Source organism: Carcharhinus amblyrhynchos, chromosome 3 (genome assembly GCF_965287045.1).
Source record: "Carcharhinus amblyrhynchos chromosome 3, sCarAmb.v2.hapA, whole genome shotgun sequence".
Lineage (NCBI taxonomy): Eukaryota > Metazoa > Chordata > Chondrichthyes > Carcharhiniformes > Carcharhinidae > Carcharhinus > Carcharhinus amblyrhynchos.
The window spans coordinates 122868396-122883978 of NC_137326.1; the positions used below are offsets into that span (position 1 = coordinate 122868396).

At 43.5% G+C, this 15583-nt stretch overlaps 1 protein-coding gene across 9 annotated transcripts in view; it reads right to left on the minus strand.

The window, feature by feature from the left end:
- The window catches only part of LOC145341093 (transcription factor Dp-2-like), a 194597-nt gene that overhangs the window by 115447 nt on the left and 63567 nt on the right, over positions 1-15583 (minus strand). The window contains exon 1 of one of the 9 annotated variants that reach the window (XM_080185938.1): positions 3689-3767. The exons of the other annotated variants lie outside the window; for them this stretch is intronic. The gene's annotated coding sequence lies outside the window, so the exon portion shown is untranslated. Of the gene's footprint in view, positions 1-3688; positions 3768-15583 lie in introns of those variants that run through there. 9 annotated transcript variants of the gene reach the window in all.

The following is a 15583-nucleotide window of genomic DNA, read 5'->3' on the forward strand; positions in this document are numbered from 1 at the left end:
GGTGTACAGGGGGCACAGTGGTCAGCACTGCTGCCTCACAGCACCAAGGACCCGGGTTAGATTCCCAGCTTGGTTCACTGTCTGTGTGGAGTCTGCATGTTTTTCTCTGCATGTCTGTGTGAGTTTCCTCCCACAGTCCGAAAGACGCGATGGTTAGGTGCATTGGCCGTGCTAAACTCCCCCTCAGTGTACCCAAACAGGCACCAAAGTGAGGCAACTAGGGGATTTTCACAGTAACTTCATTGCAGTGTTAATGTAAGCTTGCTTGTGACACTAATAAATAAACTTAAAAAAGCCTTTTAACTCCATGGCTACATTTGGAAAAGGGCGGTCGAGTTCCCCTGGTGTACTGGCCAATATTTTCCCCTTTACGCAGAGCTGCACAAGATCTTTTTCCATCCCTCATGAGTAGGCAGACGGGTCCTCAGTTAAACATTTCACTAGGAAATTCAGCGCACCATCATTATGAAGCGTGGGCCGAGTACGTGTGTTCCATTACCCCATGGGGGTTGAACCCTTAACTTGCCAAGTCAGTGATGACACTGACAGCAGCTGAGTCAAGCTGGTACCTGACAGAAGTGTAACAGCAGAGGTTACCTGCACGGATGTAATCTAACGGATACAAGGAGAGGGACAAGAAAATAGAGTCAGAAAAATCTTCTCCCATAATTTAACTGCCATGTTTTCCACTGCTTCTCTCTTCACAATGATGTCTGTACTCTAAAAGGAGACCTGAGCACATAAATTGATTTGCGAATAATTCCCCACTAAGATTCACTTCTTTGGGCGTTCACTGCTTGCGAGAAAGCAAATAGCCAGTGGACCTCTCTGAGGAACACTCAAAACTAAGCGGCCAAATCGTGGTGCGCAAGTTACTCTTCCACGTCCAAGGGCATAGCATGTTAGCTCAGAAAATTAGGAAGAGTTTTAAACAAAATCAGATATAAAAGTAAAACAAAACAAATAAAGGGAGAGAAAACAGTAAACTAGAAATAATCTTCGATCTGTTTTGGTCAGTTTTTGCAACAAATTAAGGGCAGGGAGAGAGGGGGAGCTTTTAATCCAAAAACACTGACAGCAAAGAGGAGGAACAGATGTGATTTATCCAAAATATTAGGTTTTGACACAGGAATATAGTTCCAGCACAACTAACAGAAGAAGTGGGAATGTTTACAAAGTCTCCATGATGTGGAGCAACACAAGTTGAGTGTAAACAACTCCTGAGGCCGCTGCCTGTTCTGCCTAATGTCTGCAAAGCTCTCAATTTATTAGCTCCTTACCTACAGTTAACATGTGGCAGGCACGGCATTTCCTGAATTCCCCTTTCCTCAAGGCACTTCAGTTACCTGAGCAGGAACTGGGAAGCCTGCAAGGACTGAGGTGGCAATGCAAACCATAAGAACCAAACTTAATTAACGGAAGGGATTGAAATTTACGTTGTATGGGACACCCCAAACCACTTCACGTGCAGTGAATTACATTATCCTGTGTAGATTTTGTTGCTCTATAGACAAATTCAGCAGCCAATTTAAAAACGGCAGGGTACCAAAAGGAATACTAAGATAATTGACTACAAACCATGGATTTTTTACCCTTCCACTTATAATGTATACCTTACTTTAGATAATCCTTTGTGGCCAAGGATTTGCTGCTGCTCCAGTTCAATGGGTTCTGAGATGGATATGCACTTTTAACTATCAAATCTTTTTATTTTTTGTTGGCAATGACTGATGGTTTACAGGATGCCCCCGACTTTCTCTATAAAAATGAGTACAGCTTCAATAAAATTATCAATCATTATGGTCAATATTTATATATAATCTACAGTATCCCTGCTTCTAAACCAGGGTCACTAGTATTGTTAGGTTTATTCTTTTCAAATTCACTCCTATTAACCACGTGTCAGAAGTTTGCCTCAGTGCCTTGCCCCAAGTCGCTGTTCATTCTCACACAAGGTGAGGTGGTGTTGCAACAGGCTATTTGACTGCGCAGGCATCACAGCAGTCTCTCCCCCCTCTCCCCCCTACCCCTCTGCCTGCCATCTCATGCACCATCCACTTTCCAGCAGGGGTCACTGCACAGCAAGCAGAAGCAAGGCTTCACTCAGTCTTGGTTTTTGTCCTTCCTAACTGGAGGAAGAGAGTATTGGAAAAACAGTGGTACAGTTTCAACAGATTAAAAACATCAAAGCACACAGTCCTCAAGAGAAAGGGAAAAATGAAAACTAAACACCAAAAACTACCCAAGTAGGATTTCTTTCTCACCAAAGATAAATCACATCTGTTCTGACGTCAGCTAAACCACTGGTTAGGAGGACCTAACGCAAAGAATGTTGGTATACCATGTTTGTGCCTGTACTTTTTCTACTCGGTATATTTCTGACCGAGGTACTTCCCCACAGGTTAAGAACACCTTTGATGCAGTGAGGTGAGGTTGTGGTGATTCTGGCTGTTCCCATGCATTTCCTTATAGCTGGACAGGGTCCAGTACTGGCACAAGCCTGGGAATTCACGAGCTCACCACACCACTGATGAAGGGAAGGTACAAACAAGAAGAAAGGTGGGGGGGAAAAAGAAAAGTCAAAAGGCGTAGGAAGGAGTTGGTGAGAGAAGAGAGGAATTAACTCAAAGGTTTCTGCAAGTTCAGGCAGTTAATGTAACTTATTTCCAAATACAATGAAGCTGCGTAAATTACATGGATGCAATTATTTTTTGGCTCAGTGGATCTGACTTGGCTTATTGTCACACGTACCGAGATACAGTGAAAAGTACTATATTGCGTGCTGTCCATACAAATCATACCATGCATAGTGTGGAAAAGTGTTCACTCATAAGTCACCCAGAGCTAGCACCCATTTCATACATGCCGAACTCACTGACACTATTTTGATTACACCAGCCACAGATATAATGCAATTCAAAGTATGTCAGGTGGGAGGAGGGGGGTGAAGAGAGAGAGAAGGGAAAAAAAGCAAAAAGTATTTTATCTGCCAAACTCGAGCCCAAATGGCAGATATCAAATGGCGCTGCCCCTATATACAAACACTGGCTGATAATAAACCATAAGGCAGGGGACTGCTCCAGCTCCTTTTATGAACAAACAATGGATCAACTTCATTAGAATACAGCTGACCAGCAACTCCTCATCCACTGCGTTACAGATTTGAAGGAACAAAAGAAAAAAAGAAACACCGCCAGAGCAGTAAGATATTCTAGGGTCTTCCAGCATTTTTAAGAGAACATGCTAGACATTGCTTTTCCAATTAAAAACACACCATGCCTAGAAACTGAAACTTATTTGTGTACTTTACTCAGGTCACCTTTGTTGTCAGCCCCACCATCATGTTCTGCACATGTTCTTAAAATTAACACTGAACCATGTTCAGTTACAGGCAGATGATCAGCCCGGCACAACAGTAGCCCGCGGAGCTGATGCAAATAATTTTCACTCTTTAAATAATATCTTGCAGTATTTTAACTTTGCCCCTCCCCTCCCCCCCCTCTCCTCTCCTCACCACACTATGCACTTTGCTTAACTGAAACTTCCAGTAGGCTTTGCAACTAAGGGCAATCAGCTCTTTAGGGCTTCGAGATCACTGATATGGCACACGAGAAAAAAGAAGGGTGCAGGCATTGCTTACTCGAAGAAAGGCTGTAGTAATGATAAAATTATAGAAGCTCTCTTTTACCTGGACTCAGAAAGCATGCTCTCACTGCAGTACCAGCAGAACACTCAAACAGTCTTTGTTAGCTTTCAATGGAAACTTGAGACTCCACCAGACTGTACCAATCAACTACAGCCTATGCTGCCCACACACCGACCGCCCCCCCCCCCCTTGACACAAACACACACCCAATCACACAGCGTTCAAGGCACCCTCGACATCTACCAGGATGCCAACTACACACACACTTGTCGTTTTAAAGGCTACGTCCAACTGCATCCCTGCTGCTGCCCATGCAGCTGCTCACAGCTGGGGAAGGGGGGGTTGGAGAAGAGAAAGAGGAACATCTGTGATTCTTACATCAACTACTTGAGTCTGTGCACAGTGCACAGGATACTCAGGCAGCACAGGGCAACTCTTGTATGTGTGTGTTGAAATTGGAAACAGGTAATCAGCTTCATATCCACGACTTTCTTCTTTTTAAATTGTTCAGGAAGTAAACAATCCCCTGGCCAAGAAATGGAAGACCACAAGGCTTAATTTTATCCCCCCCCCCCTCCCCCACCAAAAAAATTGAAGATCACACAAATGCATTTTTCAGGCTGAAACCACATTTGCTGTTTTTTTTTATCTTTCTGCTACAGAAAGGAAGTTAACATGAAAAAAGAAAACTTTTTATCTAATATATGGACATGCGCACACACACACACACACACAGACACACAGGTTAAAAACCCAAAGGGATTAAAATTCCAAAACAAAACAACCACATATGGTAGAGGAAATCTGTGAAGGAGTGAATGTGATGAAACCCGGGTTCGATTCCGGCCTCGGGCCACTGTCTCTGTGGAGTTTGCACGTTCTCCCCGTGTCTGCGCGGGTTTCCTCTGGGCACTCCGGTTTCCTCCCACATTCCAAAGATGTGTGCAGGTTAGGTGGATTGGCCTTGCTAAATTGACCTGAATGTCAGGGGAATAAGTAGGGTAAATGTGTGAGGTTACGAGAACAGGGCCTGGGCTGGATTGTGGTCAGTACAGATTTGATGGGCCGAATGGCCTCCTGTATTGTCAGGATTCTGTGAGGGATTTTAAAATTAAAAAGTTCTCATGAGCCATTTTCTTGTTGCAGAGTGGCAAAGGTACAGGGTTGGAAGTATGTACCCTCCTCTCTCTCTCTCCCATCACCCCCTGCCTGAGCAACATTACGATAGAGAACAGACAGACCAAATAGGGAAGGCCCTGAATATCTAACAATCTCAAAAATCAAGTAATGCAGCAGGTTCTTGGGAAGTATTAAGCAGGGTCATTTCTTGGGTACAATGAAAATGGAAAACAGAAATTTTAAGACCTAACCCTGGGTGCAGGATTTTCCAGATGCGCTCATCGCAAAGCCAGAAAATCCCGCCTGAGGTCAACGGACCTTTTGCATGGTCCGTGTCCCGCCCACTAAACTCCCATGGCAGCTGAGATGGGAAAATTCTGCCCCCTGTCTCCAGAATTAAAATGTAAAGACCAAATGGGTGGAAACTTGATCCAAAAGTATTGCAGATAATGGAATGATTTGTATGACCATTCATTTTAGTATTCCTAAAGTAAACCCGTAAACCTGACATTCCAGTGGATCTGCCCAAACTAGACCAACCACAATAAAGCTGCATGTAACGCCAGTCGTTAAAATAATATTCTGAAAAGGCAGGGATTCAATTGCGTGATGAGGAGAAAAGCAATATTCTAAGCACCAGTGACCAGAATTTGCAAATGCGATTCTCTGCAAGAAACCTATCCCACTGCCACAATATTTGACTCCACTAACCGGAGTTGCTGGAGTTGTATCACATTATTATTGTGCTGCATGGATCGACTTCTAACAGATGTAGCATCTCAAAACTGAGTATCCATGAGGTGCTGAATACAATTCTGCTATCAGCGGCGGTAAAATGATATACAATCACAATCGGTAATCTGGCATGTCCCACTCTCTGCTATTATCATCAAGCGGGGGAACAACGCTAGTCCAGTGATGCATGCAGAAGGACATACCAGGAGCGGCACCAGGCATGCCTGAAAATGAGGTGTCAGCCTGATGAAGCTACAACAAGATGAGTTGCATGTCAAACAGCTAAGTGATCCCACGACTAATGGATCAGAATTCAGACCTGCAATCCGGCCAAATCCAGTTGTGAATAGTGTGGACAATTAAGCAACTAACTGGAGGAGAAGATTCAACAAAAAAAACTACCCTCAATGACATGTATTGTTGGATATTCAAAGGGATTTCAGTAAAGTTTATTTATTAATCACAAGTAAGGCTTACATTAACACTGCAAGGAAGTTATTGCGAAATTCCCCTGGTTGCCACAGTCCAGCGCCTGTTCGGGTCAATGCACCTAACCAGCACATCTTTCAGACTATGGGAGAAAATGAGGAAACCCACATGGACACGGGGAGAATGTGCAAACTTCAAACAGACAGTAACTCAAGCCGGGAATCGAACCTGGGTCTCTGGCGCTGTGAAGCGGCAGTGCTAACCACTATGCTCGTGCTGCCTAGCAAGGTATAATCAAGATTTATGTGCCTGAGCAAGTGCCCTTTGGAAGTGCCCTTAAATAGATCAAAGTCCTTTCCTCCTATCTCTATACTCCATATTCTGCTATGTGTTCCCAAGCCGCTCCTCACAGCAGCTTACAGACTATCAAAGAATTCAACCAAACCTCAGGTTGCAAACTCTGTTAGTTAACAGGGAGGAAAAAGCCCTTGCCCAGAATATCACAGCACAGATAGGAAAGGTGCATTCCTTTATCCGGACAAAGACAGGCTTTCAACACCTAGACAGAAATAAATTCTTTGCTCTCACTTCCAAAATATACACCAACATGAGTGGGTGGAACAGTCTGTCCATTTCATTGACGGAAGAACTGAGTGATGTAAGGATGAATATGCCAGACGCTGCCCATTTTCAGCTTGACACCAGTTCAAGCTTCATCCCCAAAACAGTAGCTGCTCAGAATCAACTGAGAGTATCCATGATAATCTGGAGGGAAGCCTGCATTGCAAAAAAAGTGTTGTGCCACAGCAGAAACCTCTGGGAAGATCTCAATGCCAACAGATTCAAAGCACAATATTAAAAAAATCTGGAATTAAAAGCCAGCCTCAGCAACAGTGACCATGAAAGTATCAATTGTTGTAAAAGCCCATCCCTTTAGGAAGGAAATCTGCCACCCTTACCTGGTCTGGTCTACATGTGACTCTAGACCCACAGCAACATGATTGACTCTTTAATGGCCTTTGAAATGACCTAACAACCCACTCAGTTCAAGGCAAGTAGGACAGGGTAGCAAATGCTGGTCTTGTCGCATAAGGGTGGTACGGTGGCACAGTGGTTAGCACTGCTGCTTCACAGTGCCAGAGACCCAGGTTCAATTCCGGCTTTGGGTGACTGTCTGTGTGCAGTTTGCACATTCTTCCAGTGTCTGCATGGGTTTCCTCCCACAATCCAAAGATGTGTAGGTTAGGTTGATAGGCCATGCTAAATTAATCCTAGTGCCAGGGGGATTAGCAGGGTAAATATGAGGGGTCGCAGGAATAGGGTTTGGATGGGATTGTGTTTGGTGCAGACTCAACGGGTCAAATGACCTTCTGCACTGTAGGGGTTCTGTGGGATTCTTGCCAGTGATGCCCCCATCACAGCACCAGAAAGTTGGGCAAATGCTCCACCTGTGACAAATCATCTCCTTCCAGGAGGCGGTCAGCATATTCCATACCATTTCACTCAATTACTTCCCAGGTGCAGCCCTCCATTGCAGAGGATACACCAGCAGATGCAGCTGGAAGTAGCCCCTCAAGTGCACCAACCCTCGGGCAACCAGGTTGACAGGCCTTAGCTTCCTGCACGCTTCGCAGAGGAAGCTGTTGCTGCTTTAGCCTTCTTTATTCTTAACGCGAGTTGATTTTCACGTCACTGAGATCCCCTGACACTAAGATATATCAAACAGCACAACTCTGTACATTTCTCAAGGCATGTTTCTGCCATTATTGCAAAATGTATATTTATAATGTATTTTATTAGGATGGCACAGTGGTTAGCACTGCTGCCTCACAGCGCCAGGGACCCGTGTTCGATTGCAGCCTCAGGTGACTGTCTGTGTGGAGTTTGCACATTCTCCCTGGGTTTCCTCCGGGTGCTCTGGTTTCCTCCCACATTCCAAAGGTGTGCAGTTAGGTTGACTGGATATGCAAAATTCTCCCTTGGTGTCCCAAGATGTTAGGTTAGGGGTATGGCTGGGTAAATACATGGGGTTACGGGGATTGGGCCTGAGTGGGATTGTTGTCAGTACAAACTCAATGGGCCAAATGGCCTCCTTCTGCACTGTAGGGATCTTATGCTTCTATTTCAGACCATGTCAAAGTTTCTCATTCAAAAAAAATGAAGCATAGCTTTTAAAATATATGTAAACTACAGTCATTATTTATTTCATTACAAAATGGCACACAAGTATTCCCTCCCCCTGCCAAAAGTTTCTCATTTCCCTTGAAGATGAAGAGTTAGGCTGCAGTACAGTTCTACAATGCCAGCAATTTTCCAATATCTTACCCGCGTGGCCAATCTTCATGTGAAATAGTCAATGGTAAGCATTTGAGATTATTTAACCACTCTGGCAACTTGGCTCAGTTAATAATCATCTCGTCTGTGACTCAAGATTGTGGGTTCAAGCTTCATTTCAGGAATACTAGCACATAATCTAAGATGATAGCACGTTGGCACAGCGGTTAGCACTGTTGCCTCACAGCGCCATGGACCTGGGTTCAATTCCGGCCGTGGGTTACTGTTTGTGTGGAGTTTTCATGTTCTCCAGTTTCCTCCCACAGTTCAAAGACGTGCAGGTTCAGTTGATTGGCCACGCTAAATTGACCCTTAGTGTCAGGGGGATTAGTGGGGTAAATATGAGGGGATATGGGAATGGGGCTTGGGTGGGATTGTTCTGAGTGCAGGCTTGGTGGGCCAAATGGCCTCCTTCTGCACTTTAGGGATTCTATGATCCTATGAAGATGATACGATGCAGTTCTGAAGGAGTACATAAAAAATACAAGCAATCAGGCTATTCCACCCAGGCAGTCTATGTTTGTGTTTACTTATGACAAGCTATTGAGAACATTCATATTTGGAATAGTTTCTCCCCCGTCTCACTGTAGCAATGAGATTGAGTGATTGCGCTCTTGATCCCCATTTCAACAACCAGCAAGCTCTGCACTGCTCAACATCTTTTAATGGTCTGCGACTACAAGCTTACATTGTAAATGGTTCCCTATCCTCAGTGACTGTCTCTTCCCGTTCATCATCGCTCTCTCCTTGAGCGTCAGCTGTGGTTCAATGAGTAACACTCTTGTCTCTCATTCAGGAGGCTATGGATTCAAGTCCCACTCTGAGCACAGAAAACTAAGGCTGATATGCCCAGTACAATATAGGAGAGTGCTGCACTGTTGGACAAGTTGTCTTTCAATTGAGATATTTAAACCAAGGTCTGCTCTGGCCTCTGAACATAAAAGATGCCATGGCATTATTTCAAAGATAAACAGGAGCAGTATCCCCAGTGTCCTGGCCAACATTGATCAACACCAGAAAGCTGACAACGTGATCATTATCATATTGCTGTTTGCTGGATTTCATTGGGCGCTAATTGGCTGCCATGTTTTCAATATCACAACAAATACTCCACTTCAAAAGCATTTCATTTGCTGTAAAGCACTTTGGAACATTCTATGATTGTGAAAGATTTAATATAGATGGAAGCCCTCAGAATCACAGAAACTTTCCAGTGCAAAACGAGGCCATTCAGCCCATCAAGTTTGCTCTGGCTCTCTACCTTGTCCCAATCCCTTGCCTCATCTTTTCAGATAGCAATCCAATTCTCTTTCGAACACTTTGATCGAAGGTGACTCCCTCACTCTCTCAGTTCGTTTCAGGCTCAAACCATCCTTTGTGTGAAGACATTTTTCCTCACATCACTTCTACTTCTTTTGCCCATTATTTTGAATCTGTGCCCTCTAATTCTTGATGTAGCCTTGAGGGAACAATTTTTCATTATTTACCTTGTCCATTCCTCTCAGGATCTTGAGTATCTCCATCAAGTCTCCTCTCAGCCTTCTTTTCTCCAAGGAAAACAGTCCCAACCTTTCCAATCTATCCTCACAGCTGTAATTACTTAGCCCTGGAATCACTGTTGTGAATTTCCTCCACGCTGGATGCAGTACTTCAGATGAGGCCTAACTAATGTTTCATGAAAGTTCAACATGGCCTTCTCACTTTTGTACTCAGTGCCCCTATTAATAAAACCTAGGATACTATATGCTTTATTAACTACATGCCCTGCCCACCTTTAATGACTTATGTACATATACATTGAGGTCCTTTTGTTCCTGCACCTCTTTTACACTTTATCCCTTTAATTTTCTGTTGAAAAAAACACCTTCAATCTCTCTCTCTCACCTCACTAAGTACTGGCCCATTGCAAACCACACCTCCTCTTGAAGGTTAGGGCTGAGTTTTCACCTCCATGGTCTAACTCTTTGAATCCTTTCAACCTTAGTCTTCCCCCCAACTATGGAATAAGAAATGAAAAGATACAAACAGCATTTGTTGTGGTCTGTGACTATATAATCTCCCTTTGTCCTTAATCTCTTTGCAGCTTTTGACTTAATTAATCAAAGTATCTTCTTTTAAATCCATCTCACTGTTGTCTAGCTTGGTGGGATTGCCTTTGCTTTGTTGCTTATCTAATTGTACCCATAATATCTTTAACAATAGCTTCTTTCCTGCCCTGACACTCTCGCCCATAAAGGGCATCTTCTTTCTAATCCACCAGCCAACTCAAACTAGGCAATCTGCACTATTTAATTTTAGTAATGTGTGCCAGTAGTAAAACACTTACTTTGGATGCTTTAAGAAACAAATGCCACTCACTATAATGCTTCCATGGTTGGGATTTTGAATAGTGTTGAATTTATCCTCATTCTCAAGACCATTTTGAAACACTTGTGAACCAATGATCCAGTTGAGCTGGTCTAACCTCAAGAATCTCTTGTCACAATGCAGACTGTTGTATTAGCCCAGTGCGTGGTACTCATCTTGGGGCAACTGTTTATGTAAAATGAATGACTCAGAAAGCCTGACTAGAAAGGAACATAGGTTGTTACAGAATGCAAAGTAAAACCATCACTGTGGTGTACTCAAACTAGTCCCTGCCTGAGACTGCAGGTCAGCAGGCCCAGTCCTGGGCCTGCCATATAAAATGCTCAAGTAATGAGTTTCAGCTGAGCAGGCCACTGCCTGCTCCCAGGGGAACTCAATCTCAGCGAGATGGGAAGATCAATCAGTGATTCCCCATGGACCTCATCGGGTTATCACAGTAACTAAAGAAGCAAGTGTCCGTGGCCAAGTTGTTATTGTATAATTGTTTCAATCGTGATAACCATGATCAATAAGTAGATTCAAGGCTCCTCTGCGTTGATGCTTGAATTGAGCATTTATAAGTCAACTCAGAAATGAACATCCGGAAGGTTGAAGAAGGTGGCCCACCACCACCTTCTCAAGTGCATTAGGGATGGCTAATAAATGCTGCCTATCCCAGCGATGCCTATATCCCACAAACAAACACAAAACACAACTCTGCACCCCTCCCCTGTCCACCCCAAATCCGTGGTCCTGGATGTTTACAGCAGTTCTTAATTTATTTCTTCACTTCCCTCTGCCAGGTCTAAAAGACTTAAATATTAAATGATTCACTGTAGTTTTTATTTGGTCTTCATTCGCATCAGCAAAGATGTAGTTATTTTACATTGGGAGCCTCACTCAGAGGGTGATTCCCAGATCAGTTGGATGCCTTTATATTAAAACGCAGTTGGAGTCACAGAGATTTGCAGCACAGAAAGAGAGCTATCGTGCACCTATCTATTCTAATTCCTTTTTCTAGCACTTGGTCCACGGCCTTGATTGCTATGGCACTTCAAGAGCTCACTTTAATGCTTTTTAAATGTTAAGGAAACAGAGTTCAGGAAAATATTCTTTCTGTAGACTTGTGAGGACATGAAATTCACTTTCAACATTACGGCTGAAGCAGAAACCGTGTCAACATTTCAGATTAGCTTGGATAGTGACTGAAGGGAATGGGTCTGACGAGACATGGAAACAGAATGGGTAAATGTAATTCAAACTATGTAGATGTCATAAAAATATAAAATGCTAAAAAAAGCTTAGAAGGTCTGGCAGCATCTGTGGCAAGAGAAACAGAGTTAACATTCCGAATGCGTATGACTCTTGTCTGAACAACAGACAGGAGATGTTAGAGGTGGATGATGTGATTAACTATATTAAAGGCTTAAAGTTTACTTATTAGTCACAAGTAGGCTTACATTAATACTGCAGTGTAGTTACTGTGAAAATCCCCTAATTGCAACTCTCCGGCGCCTGTTTGGATACACTGAGGGAGATTTTAACACGGCCAATGCACCTAACCAGTACGTCTTTCAGACCGGGAGGTGAAAACTGGAGCACCTGGAGGAAACCCACACAGACACGGGGAGAACATGCAGACTCCACACAGACAAAGACCTTAGTTGGGAATCGAACCCAGGTCCCTGGAGCTGTGAGGCAGCAGCGCTAATTATTGTGCCACCGTGCTGGCCCGAGGAGGAATAATATTTTATGGTCACAGATACACGGGATATCATTTGTGACTCTGCTTAGGGCCATTTAAGTACTGTCTGTGGTGGTCGAAAATCTTTTTGAGATATGTATGAAAAAGAGCTACTGAATGACAGAAAAATGTGACGCAAAATGCAAGGTGATGGGCAGAAATTAGTTACAGCAGTGTGCACTCTGTTCCATGGTTCTTGCCATTGAAATAGGAGTGTGTGTTTGTTGAATAGAAATAATCTTGGAAAATAATCAGAACAGGACCTACTCTATGTATAAAATGTCTGTTTTTAATTTGCCATGAATGGTTATGATTTAGCATTCATGGCGAGCTAAGATATTTTATTTTCAACATATTTGACTGACACACACATACATATGGTAAGGGAAGATAAAGGTTTTTCATTCATTTAATTTTAATATTGTCAATAGGCCGATACATTGAATATAGTTAAAACAGAGTAGCCGGAAAAAGCTTTCATATGTTGGAGAACCACAAGTTCAGCCTAACTGAGGAGTGGAGAAGTTGTACGGTCTGATTTTTCAAAAATTAAATGGAAAGCCAGAGCTGCCATCTGTTGATTTCAGTCCATCAATCCACAGGGTGGCACGGTGGCACGGTGGTTAGCACTGCTGCCCCACAGCACCAGGGACCCGGGTTCAATTCCATCCTTAGGTCACTGTCTGTGCAGAGTTTGCACGTTCTGCGTGGTTTTCCTCCAGGCGCTCTGGTTTCCTCCCACACTCCAAAGATACGCGGGTTAGGTGCGTTGGCCATGCTAAATTGCCCCCACAGTGTCGGGAGGATGAGAAGGGTAAATACAAGGGGTTGAAGGATGGAGCCTGGGTGGGATTGTTGTCAGTGCAGGCTTGATGGGCCGAATGGCCTCCCACTGCACTGTAGGGATTCTATGATACATCTTTTGTGGCTCCTAACCAAGGATTCAAAGAGAAACCTCCGGAACCCGAAGTAAAAGGCAATTAAAGGTCAGACGGAGCTGATATATCTCAACACTGCAGAAGGATCATTTAGATCCAAAACATTAACTCTGTTTCTCTCTCTCTCCACAGATACTGCCAGACCTGCTGACTTTTTCTGTTTTTATTTCAGATTTGCAGCATCCGCTGTATTTTGCTTTCATCTCACCCTTATTGAAGTGATCTTCTCTCAAAAAAGCTTTCCTCGAAATGGGAGCCTGTAAAATAAATTCTATTCCCCTTGCATCAATAAAACACTCAATAATAAAACTGCCAGCATGGCAAGAGGGTAATTACAGGTACAGTGGAAATCGCTTACAATGCAAGATGAGAGTCGTTCCAGGGAAAGAGGCAGAGTAAGATAAATAATGGATCTAAAGGGGACAGGGCACTAGAAGAAGGTGGTGAGCGTGTGGCTGAACAGGTTGGCAACTGCGAACATGTCAAGGTGAATGGAGAACCGAGGACTTGACAGCTGATTCTGAAAGAGTGATTGTAAATGAATTAGGAGACGGTTCTGTTTGTAAAGGCCACTCTTTGTTGAGTAAGTGGCCACATCTACTCAGGCGATCGAGGATTGTCCAGAATTTCCCTGGAAGGCTGAAAGCCGGGAGACTTCACCAGCTGGCGATGTTTGCAGGGAACCGGGGGTACGTCATCAAGAAGCCGGACTGTCATCAGTTTGCAGAATGTGGAACATGTTCCAATAAGGACAGTGGGATTTCAGGTGGGTGCAACAGGCTTTTCACAGCAACCTTCGCACAGTCCTCCTGTTAACGCAAGTTTTCCGACCTGAAAACCAGTGGACTAATGCTGTCAAGAAGCCGACTGAACTCTAAGCTACTGGGCTCTTGATCCAAGCATTAAAAATCCATAGGCAGGTGGACAAGTGGACTAAGCAGATTTGTGTGCTTAGCCAAATTGCAGCATGTGGTATAAAACATGCGGAGCCAACATACCATTAATTGAAACGCGCGGCTGGGGAGCCAGAGAACTCCCCCCCACCGTTAACTCTGTTTCTCTCTCCACAGATGTTGCCAGATCTGCTGAGATCATCCAGCTTTTTTTAATTTCAATATTAACTGTAACCAACTTGGAAAGCATAAACTGAAATATTCCGTACCATGCTTCACCGGGGCTACTCTGTGCTTCGTGTGCAGACGAGTATTAAAGTCATAACTGATTATGGCTTGTGTTTTCTGGATAACAGGCAAGAACACCTTCATCTTTTTCATGGGAAATTTGTGGAGAATCCAACAAGTGCCTTGAGATAATACAGGCTTTTCTGGTTGTCATCTCCTTGGACAACCAATGATATTCCAATTTTCCTGTTTTCCATCTTTCTCATTTTCAATTTATCTTTCATTTCAAGATTCAGTAATGATGCTTTAAAACTTTTCCATTCTGATACTTCGTATACATATGATTAACGCTATTTTAAGTTTATGTACTGGTGCCACAAGTAGGCTTACATTAACATTGCAGTGAAGTTACTGTAAAAATCTCTTAATCGCCATACTCCGTTGTCACCTGTTCGGGTACACTGGGGGAGAATTTAGCATGGCTAATGCATCTATCCAGCATACTTATTGAACTGTGGGAGGAAACCGGAGCACCCAGAGGAAACCCACTCAGAACACAGACAGTGACCCAAGCCTGGAATCGAACCCAGGTTCCTGGCACTGTGAGGCAGCAGTGCTCACCATTGTGCCACCATGCTGCCCTTTCATTTTGAGATATGGACTAGTGTGCAGTGTTTGTACTCAACTATTTACACCAAACAATATGGTGTTAAATATGAACAGATTAAACAACAGACTTGCTTTTAAAATTTGCAACATTAATTTATGAATGTTCTATAGTTTTACTTGTTCATAATACTCTTCACACATACTGCCTGCATTTCAGAGCCATCCAGTTCTATAACATCTCAGTCTTAACAAGTGGAAACACTGTACTAACTATACTGACTAGAGTATTAGGGTCTACATTGAATCAGCTGTGGCAAAGGTCAGCGTACTACAACTGGTCTCTCTATTCTCATGCAACTTTTGCATTGTAAACTGGTAAATGTTTTACTTGCAATTTTCCACGCTGGAGAGGCTACTTCAGGGCTTGCTGACGTACACTCAAGCAGACTTAACACCATTTATACCTAAATCACAAACAAATCTTTACCTAGTTCAGTGCTTCTGAAACTAGGTCATGACCCCATTTGGGGAGTCACAGAAACAGCTGCTGGAGTCATGAACT